Genomic DNA, 9,799 nt, shown 5'->3' with positions numbered 1-9,799 from the left:
CCCTGCTTGCAGTTCTTGCAGATGACTGCGCTGCACTGGGCCGCCACGTGTCCGGGTTTGCTGCAGTTGTGACACACCCTGGGTTGTCCCGTGTACACCATGTATCCACGGTTCCCTCCGATGGCAAACGCTGAGGGGGGGTGGATGATGGATCCATTTGTGTCGAATCTCAACTTGACCTTCACCTGGCGCTTGCTGGTCCAGATCCCAAACAGGTCCTTGACGTCGACGCAACTTCCCGCTCCGTCGACGTACCGAGCCAGGAAGGTGAGGACATCCACCACGGACACATGTAGGTTAAACATGTGCACCGTTACCGCATGTTCCTTCTGGGTGGGAAGGGTGAAGAGAGGCTGTACCTTCAGCAGTGACAGCAGAGCTTCGTTCCCCTTCTCCTGAAAGTCCTCCAGCAGCTTCTGCCATCCAGCCGGGTACTTGAAGGTAATGTCAAAGTACCCATTACCCGTGAAGTCCTGGAGGCAGTAGATGTCCTTCACCTCGAACTTCCACGTATCCAGCAGGACCTTCCTGATGAAGAGGTCCCTTGTGAAAGGGTTCCCATCGCTGAGGTCCTTCACCGTCACCCTGATAGTATTGTGGATTCCTCCTCCCGAGGTGCTTGTCGCTGCCGCCATCCTGATGTGGTTGCTGAACAGAGGAGTTAGACTGGTTTCCCAGTCAGCATTAGGATCCTCCTCTGTGTCAGCAGGTTAAGCTCTCATCAGGCGGCTGCTTGATTGTGAAGAGTCCTCAATATCTTTCCTTCAATGTTGGTGTCGGTTGAGATCCACCACGAATCGATACTACACTTGATCTTAGCCAAAAGGCCGAGAAGCGATGGCTATTTTGCCATTTAACATATGATCATGGTCATAGATGTCAAACAATATTGAGGGTGTTTGAGTATCCAGAGAGCTATCCCTCAATACACTGGTAAACAAAGGCTGTTTGGCATGTCTGAATTCCCAATAAGGTGATTGAACATTCAAGGTTGGTCAATTAAGCTGTGCTCCCATTGTAATAATGTAATTGTAACTGTGGAACCTGCTGTCCACAACCAAAAATATTGAAGTAAACAATGCAATTGTAATTATTGAAATTGTATTCAATCACCTGTTGTTACCTTTATGCTTTGGAGTAGAAAGAAACTTGATGTACTTTTAGTTTAGAGAGATTCTACCACAAGATTGTTCTGCTGACACCCAGGGAGGGTTATTACATCTGCAGCTCCAGTCTCCATGTGGCTCAAAGTCTCAGCACTTGCCAAAAGCTGACATGACAGCTAAGTTCAGTAGTATGTGTGGAGTGATTTGTGGCTTTAGCAAACAATCTCCAGAAATCTTTGCAGCAGTCTGGAAAACCTTGGCCTTTCAGTATGAGTGGTTCTTCAGATGGTGTTGTTAGAGATCAAACAATAATGGAGACCTGCTGGTTTGTGAATACCAAACAACAGTACCGTTTCAATTTATACCTGCAATTTTCCCAATTGTCATTTCACAAGGATTGACAACATTGGTTATTTGTCTGATATACAAATCATAAATTTCTCGAGTGGTATGATGCAATCCGATAATGCTGGCAATTACAAAGCAAAGACGAAAATGTTGGAACCAGTTGACACCCATTCTGACAAAGGATCTTTGACTGAAATGTTTTCCTTTCCACTGATGTACCTGACTTGCTGAGTATCTTCAGCATTTCATTTTTTGTTTGTTTCAGATTTCCAGAATCTCCAGTTTATGTCTTTATTTTCATGGCTGTAACTGTGTTCATTCTGGGTTAAACTCATTTTCAGATGCATAGTACTGAAAACGAAACACAACAACACAATCTAATTTTTGGGCAATGAATTATCTAGAACTTCCAATGTACCTATCATTGTGCACTAGCTTAGCTCAGATGTAACGGGTCATCAACTCTATAACTCAGTGACAACTAATTGACTGTTGCATGTTTTCCAAGGCATCCTTTCCCAAGGCCAGGTTTGGAGGCCTATTGGCCAAATTGGCCAAAACTGTGCCTATAGGCCAAATGATGTGGAAAGGTGGTGGAACCAAGCACTAGGTGAAGGGTGAGCTTGTAATTATGAGTAGGATGGACTACAGTTTGCAGTGGAGTGGGATGGTGCTGATCAGTCTGGTTGGTCATTGTTGGTGGAGACTGGAAGGAAGTTGGAAATTGAAAGCTATCCAGCTATTCCACCTCTTGTATGTGGAAAAATGGGGACATTGAGTTAGGGTTTGATACAAATCAAAGATGGGTGATAGTGTAGCCTGGAGATCTGAGGTCCTTGACCCTCTCAGTCCAGCCCTGCACATGAGCACTCATGTTCTCCCATGATGTCATGGAAGTGTCCAATGATGGATGTCCCCAGAACAAAAAAGATATTATACAGGGAGTGATGTCATCACTTGTGGCTCTGACATGGATATCACACGTCAGCATCTCCAGGCTGAATAATGACAGGAAGTGCTCCAAGTTTCTTAGTGATGCAAGGTGACCTATAATTGGTTAATACTGTGTTGCACTCTAAGGAAAACATGTTTTTGGGTTTTTATAATGCTGGCAAAACATTACGAAATTAAACCTAGTTATTTTATTTCTGTCAGGCATTTGCTGTTAATAAAAGCAGGGATAGAAGCATGAACTTAGAATTCACAGATTTATTAACTTACCTCCTGTAAAGAGGAAAATGTTATGGAGCAATTCATGGAATTATATCAATACTTGGCTAAAGAGCAAAGAGTTAGGAAGCAATCAGGAAGAGTTCATTCTTTGCACTGATAACACAATTAATAATGGCTATCAAGTCAGTGGTAGAATAGATTTTATGAATTAAGACTGAAATTATGGCTCAACTTATTAAGTTAATATTTCCAGTCAGAGACCTTTGGTCACATTGTGAATTCAGGTATTGAGGTCAGTGTAACCCAGCTGATATCTCATATTTTAAAATTATATGTTGTTTTCTGTCCTGATTCCCTGAGAGGTGCCAGGAGTGTAAATGAATAAAATCTCTTTTTTGATAAAAACTGGTGCTGAGCAGCTTTGACAGAAGCCAAAATGTACAAGTTATTGGTGAACAGGTGCAAATAGTTGATAGTAAAATTATTTATTTTCGTTATTTTTGTTAATGATTCAAAGGAGGCTGATCAGCTGGCACATATTTTTTTTGTATCAAGCAATGCAAGTCACTGTATTAGATTTTTACTGATGTGTTTTATTGTATGCATGTGTGTGTAGCTTTCAGTTCTCTGGGCTCTGAGATGGTTCATGAGGCTAATGCTGGAACTGGATTTGGAATTTGTTTATTATTGTCACTTGTACCATGGTACAGTGAAAAACTTGTCTTGCATACTGTTCATACAGATCAATTCATTACACAATGCATTGAGGTCGTACAAGATAAAACAGTACGGAACGCAGAGTAAGGTGTTACAGCTACAGAGAAAGTGCAGTGCATGTAGACAATAAGGTGCAAGGTCAGAACGAGATAGATTGTAAGGTCAAGAATCCATCTTACCATACTAGAGAACTGTTCAATAGTCTTATAACAGCAGGATAGAAGCTGTCCTTGAGCCTGGTGGTACGTGCTTTCAGGCTTTTGTATCTTCTACCAGATGGGAGAGGGGAGAAGAGAGAATGTCCGGGGTTGGTGGGGTCTTTGATGATACTGGCTGCTTTACCGAGGCAGCAAGAAGTATCGACAGAGTCCATGGTGGGGAGACCGGTTTCCGTGATGTGCTGAGCTGTGTCCACAGCTCTCTGCAGTTCCCTGCAGTCCCAGGCAGAGCAGTTGCCGTACCAAGTCGTGATGCATCCAAATAGGATGCTTTCTATGGTGCACCAATAAAAGTTGGTGAGGGTCAAAGGGGATATGACCAATTTCTTTAGCCTACTGAGGAAGTAGAGGCACTGGTGAACTTTCTCGGCCATGGCATCCACGTGGTTGGACCAGGCAAGTCTATTGGTGATGTTCACTCCAAGGTGCTTGAAACTCTCAACCCTCTCGACTTCAGCACCATTGATGCAGACAGGTACATGTGCACCACCCCCTTCCTGAAGGCAATGACCAGCTCTTTCATTTTGCTGACATTGAGGGAAAAATTATTGTTCTGACACCATGTCACAAAGCTCTCTATCTCCTTCCAGTACTCCAACATCGTTATTTGAGATTCGGTCCACTACGGTTGTATCAGCTGCAAACTTGGTAGATATTAAGTGGGAAGAGGAAAGAGAAGAGCAGATAATGGGGCTGTGGAGAGAAAGGTCCTTTCTGAATGCTGAAGGGGGGGTGGGACGGTGAGGGTAGATAGAGAAACAAAGGGCTGCAGATGCTGGAAGCTAGATGAAGAAACAAGAAGATGCTGGAGGAACTCAGCAGGTAAGGCAGCATCAGTGGAGAAAAGCAGACAGTCAATGTTTTGGCTCAGGACCCTGCATCAGGACTGAAGATAGGAAAAGGGGAAGCCCAATATATAGGGAGGAAAAGCAGAGCAGTGTTAGGTGGACAGAAGAGGGGAGGCTAGGTGGGCACAAGGTGGTGATAGGTAGATGCAGAGGAGGAAGGGAGGGCAGATCCACCAGGGGATGGGTCACAGGTATGGAGGCAGACAGCATGAGGTGATGGGAAGAGAGGAAAAGGAGAGAAAAAAGATAGTAAGGAGAAAAAAGAGAGACAGGCTAGGAAAAGGAAGAAAAGAAGATGCAATGTGGCGGGGTTGGGGGGGTTTGGTTTACTTAAAGTGGGAGAATTTGATGGTCGTGCCATTAGGCTGCAAGGTCCCAAGAAGGAAAATTAGGTGCTGTCCAGTTTGCACTTGGACTTCTGTCAGCAGTGGAGGAGGCCGAGGACTGACATATCAGTGATAGTGTGGGAGGGGAAGTTGAAGTGACTGGCAACGGGGAGATGAAGATCGTAGTTACGGACAGAGCGCAGGTGTTCTACGAAATGGTCACCTAGTCTGCATTTGGCACACGGAGACAATAGGGCTGCCAGGACAGTCTTTCTTGTGGATTTTGAAGAGAAGGTAGAAGTGGGCAGTCCTACGTTGTGGGACTATCATGTTGGTAGCTATGGGGTGGAGATCTCCCCTGCTGATGAGGTCTGTGATGGTGCAGGAGATAATGTCCTGGCAGTCTTCGGTGGAGTCATGGTTCAGGGGTAGGTAGGAGGAAGTGTCCGAGAGTTGGTGTCTGGCCTCTGCACCTTTGTCGGCTGATTTGATGACTATGTCAGGGTTGGTCTGGAGGGAGTGGAGAGCAGACCATTCAGAAGGGGTGAAGTTGGACTGGGTGAGGAGAGCAGAAAGTCATGACGGCTGATGTCGCACCAACAGTTGGCTATGAATAGGTCTAGAGAAGATAACAGGCCTGGTGGGGGTGTCCAGGTGGAAGAGGGCTGGAGGCGGGAGAACACGTCATTGGAAGGTCTCCTTACCAAAGCAGAAGGCAGGGAGGCGAAGGTAGTGGAAAAAGAGCTTGGCATCGTGACAGGCTCGGAATTTGTTGAGGTGGTGGCGTAGAGGTACGAAGGTGAAGCCTTTGGTGAGAACAGACCGCTCAGCCTCAGAGAGCGGGAGGTCAGGGGTATAGTAAAGACCCTGCAGGGGTTAGAATCTGAGCCAGAGTAGGAAAGGTAGGGGAAGCGGTGAGAGTGACTGGGCTGTTGAAAAGAAAGGGGAGAGAGGGGTTGGGAGTGGTACGGGGGAAAAGAGTGGGATGAAGGATAGGGAGTGGATGGAGGGGAGGGAAAAAAGGGGGAGCAGGTGGAGAGGTCAGGGTAGAGGGGGAGGACAATGATGGTTGGAGGTAGTCTGAAGGAGGTGCAAGATGGGGTGCAGAATTAGACGTAGATGGGGGAAGAAACAGGGCAGAGGCACCAGAAGGTGAAGCCTGGAGAGAGGGAGGCCCTGGGGAGGAAAAGGGTGAGAGGAGCAGAAAGTGGTGTAGTGTGGGAGCAGAGGTGTCTGGGCAAGCAGGGGAGTGAGGACTAGAGGGATGTGCGTCAGTGGGAACCTCTGACTCCGAGTGGGCAGGTGAAGGACGGAGGACGGAGGATTGTGTGGTGGTGGGAACCTCTGACTCCGAGTGAGCGGGGGAAGGAGGGAGGCCAGAGGATCATGTGGTGGTGGGAACATCTGACTCCAAGTGAGTGGGGGAAGGAGGGAGGCCGGAGGATCATTTGGTGGTGGGAACATTTGACTCTGATTCTGCCCTTCAGGACTCCCTGGTTCACTCTCACATCTTGATCAACCAGCCCATTTCTCACGGCACTTTCTTACGCAACTGCAGGAGATGCAACACCTGTCCTTTTGCATCTCCCCTTTCCACCATCAATACTCATAAGTGAAGCGGTGATTCACTTACACTTCTTCCAATCCAGTGTCCTGCATTCGGTGCTCACAATGTGATCCCCTCTACATTGGAGAAACCAAATGCAGAATGGATAACAACTTTACAGAAGACCTCATTCTGTGACTGTGATCTTCCATTCGCTTGTCACTTTAATGCTCCACCCAACTCACACTCTGAACTGTCTGCGGCCTCCTGCACTATTCCAATGAAGCCTGACACAAGCTTGAAGAACAACACTTCACCTTCCCCATCTTGTAAAGTTCTAGCCTTTGGGATTCAATATCAGATGCAACAATCTCAGGTAACTCTCTTTCTCTGTTTGTATCAGAATCGGCCATTTCTGCTATTGATTATCCATTTGTGATATTAATTTAGTTTTTCTATCTCCATTGATGCAGGCAGATCTACTGAGCATTTCCAACAGCTCTGGTGTACATTTCACAGCATTTACCTGTCTGTTGTTTGTTTGTCCTCTCTCTCTCCCTCCCTCTATCTCTCTATCTTTAGGGCCTCATTAACCTATCTATCAGATGGCTTCATCAACAATTTATCACCTTATCAACCTTGGTCTCAGCCTATCAATGATATTCCTATTGCTCTTTCCTCTCTGGAACTTAAATCTAATTTGTTTTCTCTTTGCCAGCTCCAATGAAGGGTCTGCAATCTGAAATGTCTCCTCATAAATTTCCACACCTATTTTTGTGCTGGTTTAAAACTTAACACATCTAAACTAATGCCAATCTACAAAGTCTACTCCTCCCTTTGTTTAAAAATACATGATGCCACTGATTCAAGGTCTTACAATTGTATTAATTTTTTATGTATATAATCTCCAGTAAGCACAATTTAAAGGATTGCTCAAAGCAGATAAAATAATATCTTCTCAGAATAGTGACTGATATAAAGTAGTAAAATGATTAAATTCAATACAGTTCTTTAAAGTAATTTTCAGTCTCTTAAAATGGAGGATTTGACACACTCATTAAAATAAAGTTTTTAGTATTATACCTGTTTTCAGCTTTATTAATTCAACTGTACCAGTTTTAAATATATCAAGGCATGTATTTAATAGAAAGAAAACAAATCTACTGAAATTCCATTATTTGTGGACGTTTTTATTTTTGCAGTTTTCAATGGAAATGTGTTCTGTCTTCCTATCACTTGGAACTTCATATGCTTTGAAGGTGCATTTCCCAATTGTGCTCCAAGTAGAGACACTATTCTCTTCTTTGTAAACTGAATGCATGGACTATTTTTTTTATATAAAATCCTGAGAGCTAGATAATGAGCTGTTGTCTTTTAATGGCTTTTAATTTTAATTTTGTGGGTTATGCTCAGGATGTTTGTGAAAATTACATAAGAAGCAAGAACGTTTAGCAAGGTTAACAAAAAGCCCTGTCAGGCTTTCCTGTGTAATACCTGTGCAAAGTTGCTGTGTAAGTTGATGCTTTACATTTTAGGGTGTTCTTTTTTATTGATGTAATCCTTATTCTCAAAGCTGTCAACATTTAGCCTAATAGGTACAATCTCTGAAGCCTGCTCTTAAAGGGACATACCACAATACAAGCATACTCTTCCAGTTGCTGGAGAGTGTTCCACTAAATAAACAGAAGTTGCAATGATTGGAAGTGCAATGGGAGAATGTTTCCAAGAGGTCAGAAGGACATTAACAGGCTGGTGGGAAATACTGCCCACAGAACACATTAACTTTGTGTCAGGTGGGGTGAGGAGGGCACAAAGGCATTCCAGGGCTACAGTCAGGTGTTCTTGGCAGGGAGATCTCTGCAAGGGCATGAACACAATCAATAAATGCCTACACTTTGAGGAAGCCTGTAATATAAATAAGTATCCTGGCACATTTTGTCTGCTCTAGTGGGCTGAAATAAAAGAATATGAATTCTTCATGTTTTGAGAATGGAATTAAGGCCATCTCCTCAATGCAACTGTAAGACCAAACTGTGAGATATGGCTGTGCACCAGCAGACTGGAATGATCCTGAGATTAGGAGGCTACACATGGCATAGCCTAAAACTCCACAGCAAAGCAAGCCACGCAAATGTGTGAGGCTCCATCTGGGGTCTCAGGAAGTCACAGTGTGGACAAAGAATACAATTTGTTTGTCGGCCCTTTAAATTGCTCAATTTCAGGGGAAATGGAATTTGTAAAATTAGTAAGATTATTAGTAATTAGCAAGAAAATTAGTAAAATTAGTAAGATTATCCTCTAGTAAAATATAAGCTGTTGGTTTTCATTCTAGTGAGGTTGAAAACCTAACTGCAGGTGGATTTACACGATTAGTAATATCATCTGTGGAATTTTATGCCGGAATAAAGTGTCAAGACAGACAAAGATTTTGATGAAAAATAAAGAATCAACTTTCCCAATTGGTGCAAAGACATCAACAAAATCACTCTTCACCAGTTTGAGTCACGTTTCAAATCCTCACTGCCTTTTTTTTTGTCCAAATGAATTTCTAAACCAAAGAGTCAAGAAATAACCAAATTATTTTCCTTCTTAATATTAACCACTCAAACACTGGACAAGAAATTTTTCCCAAGACATAGGTCAAATTACGATACTCAGACAGTATAATTTGTTTTTGTCACAATAATTGAGTTCAGGGAAAATGAATAAAGATGTTTGGAAAGTAGTTTGGCAATAGGTAGAATAAAATGATTATAATTTGATTGAAAGATAATCTGTCTGGTGAACAATCTTGCATGAAACTGTTTTCTATATCCCCTACTCTTCATGTTACTCAGAAGAATGAGAAAAACATGTTTAATAATAATATTACATTTTCTGTAAAATGCAAATCACGTAGAAAGGTAGCTACTACAAAATACATTCAAGGGAATCTGGATTAATTAAACAGATTAGCAAATATATTCTGGATAGATTTTAATGTGATTAATGTCAGATAATAGTTTCCAACAGAAATTATATAATAAAGTGATTATAAATCAATGGACCTTCTGGTTTTGGTTCAATCTAACAGGCTACAGGAGGTGCTTTCAGGCAAATACATGGTGAGAATCTGACGAGGTTGTATTTTAAGAAGAACAAGTGGAGATCGGACAAAACCCACCATATTACAGCAGATGCTCTCTTTAAAATAATGACATCACTAAATAACAGAGAAAGATAGGATTAAATGAGTGTCTTCCTCAGTAGAGCAATTAAAATGTGACATTAGGCAGGTTGTAATCTCTGAGGTACAATATTTCCATCTTAAAGTAGAGAAACCATTGAAAATCAGAGAGAGATGGGACATAATGAAAGATTATAATTTCAGTGAGTCTATGGAAATTGTTGAGCCAGGCAACTATACCTACATAGAATTCATGAAAGTACAGACCCTTTAATCAAGACAAGATAAAGGAACTAAATATGACAGATCAGAAATATAGTTACAGAAATCACAGGGCACAGCCATTGGTTC

At 42.8% G+C, this 9,799-nt stretch overlaps 1 non-coding gene across 1 annotated transcript; it reads right to left on the bottom strand.

Annotated features, from left to right (window-relative positions):
* Positions 1-639: 639 nt before the first annotated feature.
* Positions 640-839, bottom strand: LOC127576315 (U2 spliceosomal RNA). Its single transcript, XR_007957217.1, has one exon. It is a non-coding gene; the product is annotated as a U2 spliceosomal RNA (small nuclear RNA).
* Positions 840-9,799: the final 8,960 nt, after the last annotated feature.

This window comes from Pristis pectinata, chromosome 11 (assembly GCF_009764475.1).
Source record: "Pristis pectinata isolate sPriPec2 chromosome 11, sPriPec2.1.pri, whole genome shotgun sequence".
Lineage (NCBI taxonomy): Eukaryota > Metazoa > Chordata > Chondrichthyes > Rhinopristiformes > Pristidae > Pristis > Pristis pectinata.
Note: the sequence above shows the minus strand (reverse complement) of the source record. Positions and strands in the feature narration are given on the sequence as shown.